This window comes from Papilio polytes, unplaced genomic scaffold (genome assembly GCF_000836215.1).
Source record: "Papilio polytes unplaced genomic scaffold, Ppol_1.0 DF823991.1, whole genome shotgun sequence".
Lineage (NCBI taxonomy): Eukaryota > Metazoa > Arthropoda > Insecta > Lepidoptera > Papilionidae > Papilio > Papilio polytes.
In genome coordinates, this window is record NW_013525213.1 from 171727 (window position 1) to 190013 (window position 18287).

At 34.6% G+C, this 18287-nt stretch overlaps 2 non-coding genes across 2 annotated transcripts; one reads left to right on the forward strand and one right to left on the reverse strand.

Annotated features, from left to right (window-relative positions):
* Window positions 1-13778: 13778 nt before the first annotated feature.
* Trnas-aga lies at window positions 13779-13860 on the reverse strand. Its single transcript has one exon. It is a non-coding gene; the product is annotated as a tRNA-Ser (tRNA).
* An 895-nt stretch (window positions 13861-14755) lies between these two features.
* Trnas-aga lies at window positions 14756-14837 on the forward strand. The gene has a single exon. It is a non-coding gene; the product is annotated as a tRNA-Ser (tRNA).
* Window positions 14838-18287: the final 3450 nt, after the last annotated feature.

Here is an 18287-nt window from a genome sequence, read left to right on the forward strand (position 1 = left end):
ACCCCTGCTTAATTAGATTAGCGTTTTAAACGTTTATATTGTCGCTTGTTTACCGTTGACGTCTACTTATTGTACAAATTGTCCAAGCTCAGTAATTTATCAATCTATATTCGAATAAAATATTAACAAATTAGAGACTAATCGTATCGATTAAAGTGGTCAAAAATATGTGTGCACAGTCCACATCGTTAGGCAGTGATTCGATTGTCCGGCGTCGGGTGATCAGCGGCTCATTTGCATACACAGTCATTTGTTTGCGCGGGGACAACGCCGCGCCGCAACGTTGCCCGCCCGAGCTGCCCGCCCGCGCTGCCCGCCCGCGCCAATTTACTGCCTTCATTGCTATTTGTATTTAGATACGCGATTCGTTGCCCGCCCACAATGATTTATTGCCGCTACTGATTAGGTTTAACTCGCTTCTGTATTTGGGCCTTATCAATTGATTCCCAGGTTCATATATCATGGTGTCAACGAGAACGCAACCGGAAGTCGCTGCTCGATAATTACGCGGGCTGTAATGTATTATACTTGATCTTTATATATGACATTTTTTAGTAAATTGTTATGTCTGTACATATGTTAACGAAATATATACTATCAATGTTAATTTTAAAATACGGTGTAACGTGAAAACTAGATTAAATAATATTTTCCATGCGATACTTGTAATTTTCATGTTAATTTAATTAAAAATAATTAAATATTTCGAGCCTTTTAAATTAATTTGTACGTAAAATATTGTGATTTCAGTTAAATTAAAAGTACGTTGGTGTGTTGAATTTATTTAATATCTGGGACAGATCTGTGTCCACATAATATTGCATTAAAATTTACATTTGATAGGTTTGCATTAAAATAATTCAGTGAATCATAAATGACCTTTCAGTCTCAACAATATAGTTTAATTTTTTAGTTGTAATTATTTTCTATAGTTTCTGAACCAATCAAATCTATTTTATCTAATTAATCCCTTTTACATTTGCTCTTTGATCCAATATACTCGTAAAGTTGAGTGCAATTACGTTATGCTCGTAGTAGTATTCGTAGCACATCTCGTAGCACGTAGTACGTAGTACGTAGTAGCGAGGCTACGGCCGGTTTGATTAATAGTCATAAAGGTAAATAGCGAGTGGCGGCCGGACTAGTGATCAAACAACACTAATGATATGATTCAGGCACTAATTGCGCCGCGATTTCTGTACATCGTTTAATTAATGGATTGCACATTAAATATAACCACCGCGCTTTGAAACTTACCATTACTTAATCAACGCTTACTTATTCAAATTATAAAAGAGCTTTTTAATTTGTTTTCAATTATTACGAAATTATGTCTGCATCATTGCAATTACAAATTACTACTATACTCGCACAAACTTAACATTCTTTTTTTACTTTTAAATTCGTAGAGTCCTGATCTGTCTTTAACTTGTTAATTATTAGCCAGGAAAATACTACAACTAACATGAAATTAACAAATTAGTTTATCAATATTTAGTATATGATAATTTATAACGTCCCACTCTGGCATGTCAACAGTGTAACAACTATCGTACCCTCGTTAAGAAGTAATTTGATTAGCGGACGTTCACTAATCAGCGGTTGATTTGCATACGAGTCGTTTGTCAGCGCCCCCTGGCGGGACACCGCCCCTAATTAAACGGTCAAACTGCGCCACTTCTGTGGCCGGATTTGTATGCAGGTAACTTTGTACCGGCGCGGCGTCGCCTAATTTATTGACATTCATTTGTTTCCTTTTCAAATTCCATTTCTGTAAATATGCTGCGTTCGAACGTATTGAATACTTACTTCTTTTCATTTTTAGTTTGAGATAGACATATAAACCTGTTAAGTGATATAGAATTACTATTCCTAATAAACTTACAATTTCAAATTTATATCATTTTTGGTACACAATTTAGGTAACAGCTATATTTATTATTGAAAATTGAATGCACAGCAATGTCCGAGGAAGTGGTCTGCACTGCGACGGGAGGCAACGCTCTTACGTGCTATACTTCACTGCAACTAACGTTTTGCATATAAAATGGTAGGTGGCGCTCCGTACATAACTCGTAAGCTATCCAGAAAGCTTAATGTGCTTTATTTGGCACGTAACTTAATAGTCCGCCGGGCGTAGTTAGCGTGTAAGCTGGAAGTATCGCTGCTCTACTAAATTAATACATTTAATATTCTCGATACAACTAGAATAAAATCTAAGAGAACTTTCAAATAAAAAGTACAAAGTAATATTATTCTTACTATCTCAAATGTATTAACATAATAGTCTCTGAACTTGTTATGTACAGTCAGATAACGAAATTTGGAATATTCAATAAGAAAACCAAATTAATAATTTACAGCCCCTCAATTTCTTACAAACAGTCACGATTCTAAACCAACAATTTCATAAGCAAAGTTTTCCACTTAAGTATTGTTAGCGAGTGCCAATTATTCTGCAACTTGTTACAACTTCATCTTTGAATTTCAAGCGATCATTTCGTATTAATAATTGACGATTTTCCACAAAGAACTTAGCATCAAATAAGAACGCGCTAGGTACTTCTAGCAATAATTTTTAAACTATACTCTACTTACCATAATTAACATACATAATACAATATAACAATTACATTTCAGAAAGAAATTCAGCGATAATATGTACAACAATTAAACGGTTTTATACTTAATTTTAGTTACTGGATTAAACTAAACTAATAAAGTTAATTACATAACTACTCAAGCTTAAACAGATCCTATTTATGAACGCTAATGTTTACCTATCTATGTTTATTGTACAGGTAAAACAGTTTTCAAAGTAACAAAGAAAATGAACACGAAACAAACTGAGCGTTCATAAAATAATTGAGAAGTTGAAACACTTGAAATTAATGTAGCACTTACTAACAATATTTAAGTTAGAAAAGTTTTCTTTGGAAATTACACGTTAGCGACTTCAGTACGCGCGGGAAGTTATATCTGATGTTTATTATCGACGTTTTGAAATTAACAGTTACAAATCTTTATAAGTACTTTAAATCTTTTCATAATTATCTGTGAATAATAAAGCATGGCATTTAATTGGATAGTTAAATAGAAACTAAGAAATGAATAAGTTTTAACTTTATTAATTCAAATTTACATAAATAAAACATTGATTTCTTCATGTTAGTAAATAGCACTATAAGCAAGTATACTATATCCAGCAATACCAAAATCAATTTAGTTGTGCAATTTTGCTGCGAAGTCACTCTGTAGCTCAAACACGTATTCAATATGGGATAAGTACTGAATCAATTTAGTATCGAAATTTCCAATCAATGTTACACATTTGTCCTAAGATACTTTACTTAGTAATAATTATCTTTAGCAACAGACAAGTACCAGTAAATATTCGATACGCAATTTTTCATAAACGTTTTTTAATAATTATTAATTAGGACATAGTCAATATTAGGTCATTCACTATAACTTATTTAGGTATTGTAGAGCAGATGTTGTGTATCGTATAATGTTATTACGTCAATAGTGTAGTGTCCGCTGCGACGTAACGTCGCTTTATCGCGTCGTAAATCAGGCGCGGATGCAGATGTGCTCCTCAACGCCACGCACGCCCTCTATTATCATATTAATTCAACACGCTCCTAACTATGAAACATGTGGTCGAACTGTCTGTATACTGTCCTAACTTATGACCAAATATAGTTCAAACTTCTTCATAAACCCTTGAATTACTCGTAGTATAAAGTTAAACTTTGTTGAATTCGTCGCTGGAATTACATGTATTTTAAACTTGTCGAATATCTCGGAGACAACAATGGACATGAACGTGATGAAATTTTCATTGACTTCAAAACTACATTTACTCAACTTGAATGGTTCTGATACGTTGTTAGAACAGCATTACATCTAGTTAGCACAACTTAAACCTTTATCAGTTTAACTACAAGGTGTAGTTTTTAACAGTAAATTTAGCTGGAATTTTAGAAGAAAACTACAATATTTCATCAATTCATATCTTCATACATGTGTATAACTATATCAGCATTGTTTTGTTTCTTTCCACGTATGCAGCGACCTGAAACCAGTTGCATATCCAATTCCATTGAATCGGTTATCAAAATATAGGAAATAAAAACAATACAGAAAAACTAAAAACAATACGCAACTAAAGTGTATACGTTTTTTGTTATTTCTATCTAGTATTTGGAATTGTAAATGCTTGTTGTTTATTTAACAGCATAACAAAGAAAAAAATATTAAAAAACAGTTTTTAAAAAATTACATTCTAAAGTTGAAAAAAAATCATAAAAAATATACTACCAGTTACTCCCTTACATTTTTTAAGTTAACAAGATACAGGTTTGATATGTCTCTACCCTGCCGTAAGCAACGAAACCTTTTAACATAATCTCGCGAGTACACGAATTCTTTAGGGCACTTTCGACATACATGTTCTAAAAAAGTAATCAAAGATTATCATGAAAACTGAAGACACGTTAGTGCAGTGAATACAAAAACATACACAAAATCTAGTTACAAAATTGATTTTTTTTATATGCTACGATAGGTATTTAAGCCGAGTCTTTGATAAAGTTAATCTTCAAAATTCATAGTTCCAGTTCATGTTACCAAGACTAAAGTAAATTCAGCAATGGACATTTTCAACAGAACAGCTAAAACTTGAATCTTGTTCCATTACTGAGAGATTAAACTGAGTCAAACATATGTAAATGTTAACTCAAACCGGTCAAGTAATAATTTGTTTGCTTGTTGATCACTAATCAGCGATGTTTGCCTGCGGGCGGCGGGGAGGAACGCGTGTTGACGCGCACAACACAAACAGCCTCTTAACTAATTTACATGTCTTATGTATTACATAAGTATATAATTGCTTTTTACTATAAAACAGTTACTCGGTATCATATGTGATACTGTCAGTCTGCCTTATCGACTTCAGATGCTCTCAAGATTTAAACGTTTCTTCGTTATCATCTTTCAATCGAGACTGACAGAGTTAGAAAAGGTATCGCTTACCTTAGGCTTGTAAATCCCGCACGTGACAGGGGTTAATCCTATCACCGTACGCCGGACACTGATGGCAGGTTTTTTAAACGAATTCGTTGTGCGGAAATGTTGATGAAACTTTTGAAACATTTAACATAAGAACTTCTTTTGTAATAAGTAATGTCGCAACGCAACGATGTCGCAATGAGGCCTGTAATCCTAAGACTGCGCGCACACATTTGAATGAAGTATAGCTAAAGGGTTGTGCGATTGTCCGTTGTTTCGCAGACAATTGAACTGTTACAACTAAAAAACGGGTAGTGTGCGCACCTCCTAAGCTCATAGGAATCAAAGCGCGCCTAAACAATTGTGCGATAGTTAAATTCAGGTATGCGCACGCTCTAAGAGTACCACATAAAGGACGTTGACTCTACATATCTTGATAAAAAGTGACTACAGACAGATGCAGGATCTTGTATTCACTAAAATACAATAATACAATCAGAGCTTTTCTATTTAATAGAGTAATAGAAATCAATAGAAATAAAATTTACTTTTTTTTTAAAGAAGTCTTAAATTCTCGTCTTCCAATTTGTCCTTCAAAATGTACGAACTAGCACATAGAATTAATAAATGTTTGTGCATATTTCGATATAAAAGCTTTTTCGTATAATAGGAAAGTAACTGACAAGTGACATTATTCACATCCTCGGCGTGAAATAAAAATAGGGGTGAGTTGTAACGCTGCAGGGGCCAGATAAGCGCCGTATTGATGGCCGGCGAGATGATTGATTGCTCACCTCCCCCATTATCCCTCCACCCCCGCTATCTAACGCTGTTGCAATTTTTTTATGCAACATCGCTCCGACAAAGAAGAATTATCGTAAACAGATTTGTTAACTTGTTTTCATCGCCCTAAGAAAGTGACCAGGAACTAATGTTTTCAATTACATGAGCAAAGAATAAATTGCTTACTTTACTATCCAATATCTGCAACTTTGTACAAACAGATACATTATAACTTATCTGAACCAAAGCGTAACATTAATACAATCTTCGAGCATTGTCTGTGGCACTCCTCGTTCATAATCATCGAACAATTAAGTCTTGCAATAAAGGGGATTGCAAATTAAAGCCCGCTTTATGACGCAAACTTTATCTTCGACTGGTGAAATTCCAACTTGGTAAGAATAATAAATCTAACTAGATAATAATTTACGCGCTCCGCTCGGCGCGGCGCGACGCGGCGGCGGAGTTATCCTCAGATGCCATAGCATCAGCTGCCGAGCCTCAGCCTCACTCATTGCCATTGACTTTAATCAAACTCGTTCGCAGCGAGCCGCTTTAATGTCTCTCGTAAATTTTACAGCTTTAACTTCGTTTGATTCGTGACTTCGCATATCTAAACCATTTGTAATATCAATTCTAACAAAAATCTTATTTTATAATGTAATCTTCTCTAGCACTGTTTGGTATTTTAATCCAAATTTAAAGAAACTACACTACTTCTTGTTACTATATTCTGTACACTTTAACCTCGTGTAGTTTTTAAAACTCATGCTAATAGAAGTACAGAGTAAGTACAAATTTAAAGCAAAATTTCTGTGCCACTGTGTTAAAATTAACTAATATATAGGTAGAATTAAGGCTTTAGTGTTAAAGTTGCGAAAGAAATTAATCGAAAAGAGTAGAATGATCGCGCCAATTGTCATCAATCATTGAATTTTACTTTAGTTTTAATACGTCATTGCTTTATAGATGAGAGGAACAAGAAGTGAATGTAATAAGAGAAGCTTTCAAAGTGTGATAGAAGGCAGCCGGCAGCAGCTGGCGACTATAAACTGAGCCTCAACTCGTTACAAGTCTGCCGAGAGCCGAGAGCCGGGCACCGAGCGAGTGACGACGCCGAATCACCAACTTCACGCTATTTATGACTTCACAGATATATTGAAATATATCGTAAAAGACCAACAGACATTCGAATTTATGTTACACTAGTCGTTCCTCGCGACTTCTTGCACGTTAAAATTTAAAAGTACAGCCTATGTTACACAGATATAACGTAGCATTTTAATAGTAGAATTTTGAAATCGGCACAGTACTGTTTGAGTTATTTCAATACATGCAAAAATCCAAATTTTAAACAAAGTGACAAGCAAACAAGCGGCCAAAAACAATGCATCGGTAACCTTTAATGAGTAAGGAGACGATAAGAGAACCATGAAAATGTATAACCTGTATAATTAGTAGCATTTGTTTACTGAAATTGTATGCTATTATCTAAACACATAAGGTATGGACGTTTCCGGACATTTGGATTTGGCAAATGACGGTGCGCGCCGGAGCGCAGCGCGCCTCACTCGATTAACTCCGCACTCTATATACGTTTGCATTTGCAATATTGTTTTCGCAATATAGCTGAAAGTGAAGATAGATAAACCGGTAACGGCTAACGATATTGAACTAAACTCGAAATACGTTTTGTGTAAGCGATTTGTTGTATTGAAAGCGTTGAATAAAAAAACTATTGTGCCCTTTTTTGTTTTATTGGAAACTGTTTCGCCAATCTGTATGTCTTAAGACATGCAACACTAATGTTGCTGAAATAAGATAGAGTGTAATGAACGTCACAGTTTACATGAAAAAAAACAAAGGAAAACCTTTACATAATTTAAATTAATTAAACATTATTATCGAAACGAGAGAAAACATTATTTTTAATTAAAATAAATCGTATGTAGACTTTAATAATACTAAAACATAATGAAGACAATATTTTTATCTCTTGTCAAATAATACACTACGAAAACAAACAGTGTCGGTAAGAAACGGCTTGTACAATTAAAATGTGTGGATATTGCAAGTAAATTAAATGTACTGCAGTGGCAGGGCTCCGGCGACTGCGACACATCGCCGATAAATCTAGCAGTCCTCTGTGCCAGCACAGCACTAGCTGCTATCTCACTTGAAGCCACTTGGAACCTACAAACCTGCCATCCAAATAATTAAAAACATAATAGCGGGAAAGAACGTGATTATGTTTTTGTGATTCGATAATACCAAGTCTGGGTTATTCTAGCGTCAAAATTAATAACAATAATAAAATAGCATAAATGCGAAGGTTTAGATGAATAGATTGATGTTTGTTAGAGCTTGTAGACTAAACGGCTGAACGGATTTCGATGAAATTTGACATAGATGTAGGTAGAGGATAGTTTAGAAGAACACATAGGCTACTTAGTTGTTTTTTATTCCACGTGGACGGAGTCGCGGGCGAAAGCTAGTTAATAACAAAATTTATTGTAAAATTAATTGTAATATGCTACTTAACTATTTATACTGATACTTTCTTATTTTAAGAACATAACTTGTATATTTCTGAAGCAGAAGTAGGTCAAGGTCTCAGTAAGTCATTATAAGCACCTAAGCCGTTTAACAGGCGTCGTAAATAACTTAAATAGCTAAGTTTCATGAGGCCGGCGAGCACGTTAGTGATGTGACCCGCAAGCGAGAGATGACTCAACTTAGGCCATTATAAGCCATACTTACTTATACTTACTATCTCTTATGATGGATTTCTATCAAGTTACATAAATAAACATTTCTTGAACGGCCTATTATTTTAAGTACAAGTAACTCTTCGGTCAATATAGAACATCTTTGTTTGTTATTCTGTATTTGCTATACAAATAAAAATAAAACTCAATCAAACGGGTGTGATTACATCAGAAGGTTTAAACTGTAATAACCTTTGTAGCGATCTAAACAGATTAAAGGGCGTCGTAAATAAAATAAATAGGCGAGTTTCGTGCGCCAGGTATCAAAGGCATTTAACTGTTTGGCCATTAAATGAGATTGCTACATAGGATAATGTGATTCCCTATAATCTGAATTGTCTTAGCGACGAGTTACGTGCTACCTTCTAAGGACCCGAAAAAACTAAGAACATTTTACAAAATAAATACACTAACCTTTTTTGTAAAAAGTCCTCTTAGGGTTTATTTTTATTACGCTCATTAAATTACTTTAATACAAAAACAACTAACCTTTCAAAAGCCTTGAATATTTGGATAAAATGGACAATTCAGTGAGACGTCCAATCTCGCTATGAGGTTTTCACGAACGTTGGCAAGTTCCCATTTGTCTACGATTAGACGCTAATTTCGTGGCCCCAATGTAAGAAACATCGTTTATTTAGTATTTGTATTTACCGGGATCGTTGTTTAAGTTTTAGCTCGGGAGCTCGAGATTTAACGCGGGTTTATCTTTGGATTGATAATATTTTGTTAACGGGAGTTTAGGGCTGGCGTAATTACTAAAGTTTGCGCTTACGCTAGGTGTTCTGAGAAATACGCCACGCGTTATTACCTAACATTTATTTATTCTAATAATCAAGCAAAACAAATACAGAAATCGCTTAAAATGAATTTTTGGACACGACTCACTTCGCCACCTGTTCAAATAATTCTGTGAAAACATTTGAGAATGAAGCGTAATGAAAACAACTAAAATAATTATTTCCACGCGTATTTTGATGAGCAAATAAAATCAATAAAACCAATATTGTGTAAAGAACATCGTGGCTGAGTATTCTTTTGTTTCAACTGACCTACTTCATAAGAACTAGAGAACGATCGGCGAGAGGCGATTGGCGATTGGCGAGTGGCGAGTGGCGAGTGGCGAGTGGCAAGTGGCGTGTGGTGAGTGGCGTGTGGCGACTGGCGAGTGGCGAGTGGCGCGTGGCGAGTGGCGAGTGGCGAGTGGCGAGTGGTGACACGTAATTGAAGTTGCTACACATTCGCTGACTTTCCTAGAAACAGATCGAATGCTAGTCCTTAGTACCTCGAAGATATTTTCTCTTATTGAACACGATATCTACAAGTCATTACGTATTTATTTACCTCAATGTACAAATTACGTTGGTCCGTTGTTATATCAGAAAACTTTTTTTGTACATAATGTATGTTTGTATATGATGTTAGGATGTTTATTAGAGCTTGTAGCCTAAACGAATTCCTATGAAATTTGGCATAGATGTAGAGTCTGGAAGAACATAGTAACCTTTTTTTTTTTCAATTCCACATCGACGGAGTCGCGGGCGAAAGTTAGTTTTTATGTAAGTTATGTAACTTTATGCGTATGAATCCACACAGGAATAGCTAGTAATTAGTATTCCAGTTGCATCTGTCGTAATTGAAGTAGCTGGCAGATTGCCAGATTACGTTTTTTATTTAAATATTATGGACATGGTTTTTTAACTGCTAATTATATTTTGTAGTTATATTATGTTAGGTATAGGTAGATTTTGGTTTCAAGTTGACATTATTTTATCTGACTTATATTATAATTACTAAAGTTTAGATGAATAGTAGGATGTCTGTTTTAGGAGAGTTCTCCGCGTACATGATCTCGATGAAATGTGGCATTGGTATAAAGGATAGTCTACACATAGGCTACCAATTTACTTTCGTTTTTATTCTATTCCATTAGGTAGGTACATTTTATTTTTCTTACTTGTAATGTGTTGTAAAACAAAGTGTGCAAAATGTTTGCTTACAAACATTAGGTAGGTCCATATTGTGATAACGGGTAATAAACCTACAAAAAATGTAAACGCTATTACGTTTTAAATTCAAATGAATGAATAATTGTTTAATATTTATTTGAGAAAAAGATTAACGAAACATTTTGTAGTGAAAAAGAAATAGATTTTAAAATAAAAATGTTTTATTAGCATTTAAAAATGATTTATCTATTTTTAAAATGATATGTCTTTATTTGAGCTAATTATTTAAAAGGAAAAAGATTTAAAAAATAAAACCTATTTTTGTTAAATATTAATTTTAAAATAAAATTTATAATCCTCTTTTATTTTGATATCCAATGAATGAAAATTATTCGTGATTTTTGTTACAAAATTTGTTCATTGAATAGTTCTTACTAATACTATAGATGCGTTACAGATGAATGGATGAAGTTTGTAGCCTAAACGGATGAAAGTATTAGGATAAAATTTGGTATAGACGTAAGGATAGTCTGGAAGTATACATAAGCTTCTTTTGATCCCGGTAATACTTGCGGTTCCTGTGGTATGCATTAATTTTATTTTTTCATGTTTACTCGATAATTCTGCAATGGTTCATTACACTAATATGCCAGGTTCCCAAGGAATACATAGTTTTTTTTTACATAGTTCGTATGTTTTCTAATACCGCGCGAAAGAAGTCACGGGCAAGAGCTAGTAACTTAATAATGCGACCAAACTTCAATATAATCCGCGTTAATGAGACACGGCGCCGGCGTGTTGCGTTGAGGGGACATTAGCAGTAAATTGCGCGCGGTAATCCGACGAGGACACTGGCGGTGGCGATGGCCACAAGGCCATGCGGTCACGCGGCCACCCGGCCACACGGCCACACGGCCATTCGGCCACACGGTCCTGCGGTCTGATGGCCACCCGGTGAAGGTTCGAGGGTTCCATTGTTAAATTGTGGTCACTTAATTAATGTCTAAGACGAGAAATTATTACATTAATGTTCGGCACAGATGTAGATTGAGTTATTCATACTCAAAGGAACTATGTTTTTTTTAATTTCTCGGTTCAAACGTTCGTTAGCTGAAGTCTACATATATCGCGCGTACAAAAAGCGGTGCATACGCTTGCAGCAAGGCAACGCTAGCGCCTATAGATAGTCTATCTACACAATGAGGTGACTTGTCTGAAACCGACAGTGTGACCAGGCTCCTTCAAGCAACCGTGTACCAGTAGCAGGAATTAGAGAATTTATGGCAGTTTAATATATTTCTAATAAATGTAATTAACCATTTAGGTTGAATAATTGATCATTGTCTCTCTAATTGTTATGAACACTCAAGATTGACAGCGAGCAAATCACTTAATTAATTATTACGCTGAAATTGATTAGTCGGAAAGTTTAAAACGCTTCAATCATAAATTCAACTTGTCTAATCTATTTTTCATCGAGTATCATTAAATAACGGAGCGCCGGCTTTACAGTTAATCTTTAATGAAAATGGATAATTTGGAAATAAACAGATACGAAGCTGCTGCAGATATTTTGACAGCGCTACAACTAAACTGCTATTTAATGAGTAAATAATATGTTACGATATTGTACTTACAAAAAAACGTTTTATTGTGATTAAAACTTGCTATCAGTACTCTTAAGTATGATAATAAACTAATATTTTTTACCATAAACGCGAAAGTTTAGATGGATGGATGGATGTTTGTAAGCGTTTGTAGCCTAAACAGCTGAATGGCCTTCAATGAAATTTGTCATAGGAGGATAGGATAGTCTTGAAGAACACATGGACTACTTGCTTTTGTTTTTTTTAATGCCACGCGGGCGGAGTCGCGGGCGTAAGTTGGTTATGAATAAAATATACCCATAATATTGTAAAGTTGCATTATTATTGCTCTCTCTAATTAGAAGAGCCTAATTTAAAGTATTAATTAAAATCAAAGAGAAACTAATATGTAATTTAGGTTTTTAAGGTGAAAAAACTACACTACAAAGTAACTGATTTTTACAGTTACAGATAAAATATGGTTGGGAACCTCTGTATTAGGATATCAAGTACCTTAGTTTCTACGAGTAGATACTTTGATACCCGTATTGAACATATCGCGCTGAACTTAGTACAACTTAAGCATCTATAAAGGCAATACCGCACTTAAAATCCTCAATACAAACAATAGATGGCGACACTTGGCACGGTCATACAAAAGGCTCTTATACAATTCTAGTTGGCTTACTATACAATAGTTAAGACCGTTAAAAGCTACATTATCGTCTTATTTTTCCTACTACTGCTATTTGCATTTCACAAGCATATTCTTTTACGTCTGATAGCGCCATTATCCCTCTGATTGACATTAAGTAATGTATATCTTAATATTAAAATTCAAGTAGGTATAAAATGAAATGTAATAAATAAGAGTATAACAGCCATCTTATTCTGTTCAAATAACAATATCTCAAGCACGTAAGCCAACATTATATCTTGAACGTAAAAGCTAAAACTAAAACAAGGACATTGATAAATACATATCTCTGTTGAGGACGATCCTTCAGGTGTGGCCACGAAACCAACGACTAAAGAAAGAAAATGTATTTTCTTTCGAATGTTCAACATTGGTTAATTAAAATTTAAATTTCTTCTAATATATGATAATATCGCTATGCTAAAGCGTCAAAAATTGGCTTAAATGTACCAGTTTATCTAACAGGTTGTTTTAGTTGTAAAGTTACATGCCACTATGTTAAAACTTCTTATTAACTTTATAATAGTTTAAATGCATTCCAATAAATTAGATAAACTCGCTTTTCCTGACTCCAAAAATAAATGTACATTGATAGTATTTATAGGCGAGGGGCCACAAAACTGGCGTCTTTATTTACGACGTCCATTAACCTGTTTATAGCTATTACCAGTATTATAACTTTAAGCTGTACTTAACGCAATACCAGCCGCTAAAGATTATTATTGTGGACAATTGTTAAGAAAACGAGGAAATAAAAAGATGATTTTTATTGCGGGTGCACACCTTTGACTAAAGTATTTCACAACTGTTGTGCGATTGTCGATTGTTTCAACTGTTTAGTTGCACAACTAAAATTCGGGTAGTGTGTGCACCTTCTTATAAGCTTATAGGAATCAAAGCGAGACTAAACCAGTTGTGCGATAGTTTACTTTAAATTGTTTGCACTTTCTAAATAGGTATAAAAATACGCTTTAAAAAATTTCGCAGTCGGTAGGATTCGAACCTACGCTCCCAGAGGGAATCTGATTTCTAGTCAGACGCCTTAACCGCTCGGCCACGACTGCTACAAATATATTAACTAAAAATGGCTTCATTTAAATATTTTAACTTACTTTCACCAATAAACAAAGTAACATGTTTAAGAAGAATGTTTTCCTATCTATATATTTAAATAATATGTCGGTTGATTTATCGTTGAACAGTTTTTGTCAACGACCGGCTGAGTATGACAGGCGGGCAATAACCGGCTCAGTTAACAGCTTCCATCTGTTGTACGAATTTACGAGTTTCCGATAACGATATCATTGAATGTGGACATCACAAGGGCAATACCAATCAATCGTTATACTCCGTATAAATAATTTACAATACAACGTTGTGGTATGTGGTTGATGGTAAAATTTTAACTCACTGGTATCTTCCAATCTTGAAAGACGAAGCAAAACAAATTAAATGACGTTGATAAAAAGTAAATCTTATAACCTTAACATAACCTTAACCTTCTTAACCCCCGAGGGGTTGCTGCCACGAGCTATAGATATGTGAGGACAAAACGAGTTAGTAGCACGAAAGTACAGTCGCGAAAATCCGCAGTGTTCCTTTTCAGGGAAAATAGCCTTGTTCATTGTAACGAGACAAAGTCTGCCACTTTTTACAAATAAGTGATTAGCAGTGAGTGCAAAGGAATCTTTCCGATTTTTTGGCAGATAAATTTATAAGCGTTGTATTTTGTTCCGCGTCTCGTTTCAAAATGTTCAAATGATTGTAGCTTTGAGGTGGACTACCTGCACCGCAGCTGCTTAAACCTCGAAACTGAGTAATGTGTGACGTAAGACACCTTTCTCCGTGCGCAGTACACGAGCACGTTGTATAAGGCTGTATTCGAATACGTACAAGTTTTGACGTGTTCGATTTACATTACGTTCACGCATCAAACTTATTTTAGTGATTATACCTGTAGCAGTCGTGGCCGAGCGGTTAAGGCGTCTGACTAGAAATCAGATTCCCTCTGGGAGCGTAGGTTCGAATCCTACCGACTGCGGATTTTTTTTATAAAATGACTGGTAAAATTTTGTTAATCAACAATCTGATTTTTTGGAATACGTATACACAATTTTTTGAAGAAATTATTTTTTTGGTTATAAAATTGCAAGCTCTCTTTGACTCCACCATAAAGGTTATCAATTCCACTATTCAGCAATACACAATACAATACGTATAGTTGGAAATCAATAATTAAACTCAACAAACAATGGTCCAGAACATAATGCACGTTAATCTGTATACATAATACTGTACATACATACGCATATACAGCGTTCAGTTGCACCAGAGCCGCGCGGGGACGGCGGGGCGGCGGGGCGGCGGCGGCGCGGCGGACGGTGGAGTACCGTTTGTACGAGACAAGTATCATTTGCAAACATTCCAAATTATTTGGGACATTTAGTAATTACAAATTATGCATTAATATTGTTTAGATAATTGATATAGTTGTCGATACAATCTGAACACGCATAGAATTTCATGATTGATTTTAACCCTTTTAGCTTGCAGAGATCGACGACCGACGAACCGAAGCGTCAATTACGTATTTTTCTTGTTATTCTATCAATCATCCTACTCTCAACCTTTTTTCCTTGTCCATAAGTATAACTTATAATTTACCCTTAGTACTGAACAAGCAGAGACGAGGGATCGAAATAAACAATTTGATCTGATCTTTTTAAATAGCTAAACAACCTCGCAGCGCAGTAATTTATCAGCGATATTTGGTGAAATGGAGAACAAAGGCATACTTGTCCCCTGTGCGGCATCAAAGCTACAGCGGGTTTTATTAAAAATACCAGCGCGTGGATTGTACAGCGATGCGTACCCGCTTGCTCTGTCGACTGGTGATGTGACTGACGCGACTACACTATTTTATTTCTCACGTGTGCATCTTAAAGTTGGTTTAAATTGTTATAGGAAAATGATAAAAAGTAAAGAATTCTAAAACAATGATGGGAACAAACAGACAAAATGTTTTTTTATGTTGTTGCTTGAAAGAAAATATTTGGGCACCCAAATAAAGACTTTGTCTGGGCAGAATCGATTAAAAATACGTAGTAACAGATATCCTATGTTATTCAATGGTAATATAGCTTATATGCGGCACAATAATATTTGAAATCGGTGCAGTAATTTTTGAGTCTATTTGTAACATACAAAACTACACATCTATCCTTTTTAAAATTAGTATATTATGGAAATCGTACTTAATTTAGAAAATATAGAGCTAAAGAATTAATATTAAATTCAGAATACTTAAATTGAAGTTAAAATTGAAATTTGCATCACGTAATATGTTCCACTTTGCGAATGAAATCTTTTTATTTTGTTCTCAAGCTTTGTCGTGAATGGGTAGCAACCGCGAGCTTCACAGCGACGTGTTTTGTTCACTGAAGAGCCGTGTGCCTTTTACACAGGATTCACATAACTTCTAATAGGGTATAGTAACCATTTCATTCCAAAACACTTATTCTATTAAGAGCGCGTGTACACTTTTGACTTAATTATCGCACAACTGTTAGGAGGTGGAGGTGCGCACACTACTCCATTTTTAGTTGTGCAACTAAACAGTTGTATTGGCTACGAAACGATCGACAATCGCACACAGTTGAGTGTGCGATTGTCAGATCAATCGTACAAGTGATTTAAATATATACGAGTATGTGACGTATTGTAAATAACATATAATTAAAGTAAGTACTTATGTATTAAACATTGATGTTACTATCCATAAAGAAAATTGTTTTATGATTCCTCTATTAAATAATAAATGTTTGTTTTGTTTTGACTCAATTAAACACACGAATTTAACTCTACTCTCTTCGCACAAGCTAAAAATTGGAAGGAATTAAGGAAAATGAATCAAGAAGCCAAAAACCCAGGTGCTTTGGCCATTAAGTGGGTCGCTATTTAAAAGTAACAAATTAAGGCAGACACGAAGGTAGCGACGCTGCAACGAAATGCCTATTACAGGCGAAAATTAACTTTGTCTTGCGAAGCAGAAGCATTAAAGTGAAATATGAGACGACTCAAAATAAGAAGGGACACAATGGAATTTATTCCCACATTTAAACTTTTTATAGCGTTTTGGCGAATGAGATATTACGTTAATTAATTTCGCGGCACAAAGAAAACTTAAACAAATTCTACAATCAGCGTTGTTTGTTGCCTTGATTTCTTATTTTCTTTTGAAGTTTTTTAGATTTATCACTTTCATAAAAATACATTTATTGAAGTAGATTTTAAACTTGAGTAAAAAAGCTAGACAGCACTATAGATAGGGATCATTCTAGTAGGTTATTAGCGGTAAAAATTAACAGATATTTAGCTGTGACTTTTCGCGGTTAAACAGAATCTTCCCCATATACTTTTACATTTTATTATGTGATCTACATTTCAATAGCATTTATACGTCATTCCTCTCAGATGATAAAAATATAGAAACATTTTCTTAGTAAATGATTGTTGCAAGTTACCCATGAATGCAAATTGTGAGGGTGGGTGTTAAGGCACGTCGGCATCACACCACGCAACATTGTTCACAGATAGTTATAGTACAAGATTTATCGTCCGCGATGACTTGGCTCGATGCGCCTTAACAATATGCACACACTGAAGAACAATACAATACTATTACTTGGGAGATAATCGGAATTTTTATATGGATTTCTTAATAAAAATAATAACAATTGCATAATGTTAGATTACTCTTATCGACGAAAATAAACAATCTTTTTCCAAAATAGTTTCTCGATTGATCTCGTCTTAATCATTGCTTACTGTAAATAATTAAATAGAAAATTTTTTAACAAGAGATATCTAAAATTACTTTGTGTGGGTTTATGGATTAAGTTTTCAAAAATTAAAAGCACTATTGTAATTACAGTTGAGAATAAATGACTTAGCTGGTAAAAATAAGCCTCTCTTTTGTGAAAGGTACAGCGGAGTCGGGCGGGGTGTGAAGAAGAGGAGGGGAGGGGCGGGGGCTACAAAGCGCAAAATTAAATGAACTTCTCAAACTAAACAACGTTCGTATTCTCGCTCCGACTGTTTTGTTTAAAATTAAAAACTTAAATTTTACTCTGTATTTACTTTCAGACTTCGATTTAGGTCTCGCTTTGTATATTTAAATATCATCAATTTCAAATTTTCTACAAACAATTACAAAACTCTAAAGTTTTGGAATAAATATGAAACATTGAGAAAATATAAATACAAATGAAATGCTGCAACTGACATTCGAGACTAATACACATACAGAAACCTAGGCTTTTTACGGATGATTCTACACTCAAATAGATATTCAAAAAAGAGGTATCAAAATTCGTTGTTCGTACATGTTGGATCGCAATACATGAGTACTTTTTGACCGACTTCCCAAAAGAAGGAGGTATTCAATTCGACGGTATATTTTTTTTTTTTTTATTTTTTTTTTTATGTGTGT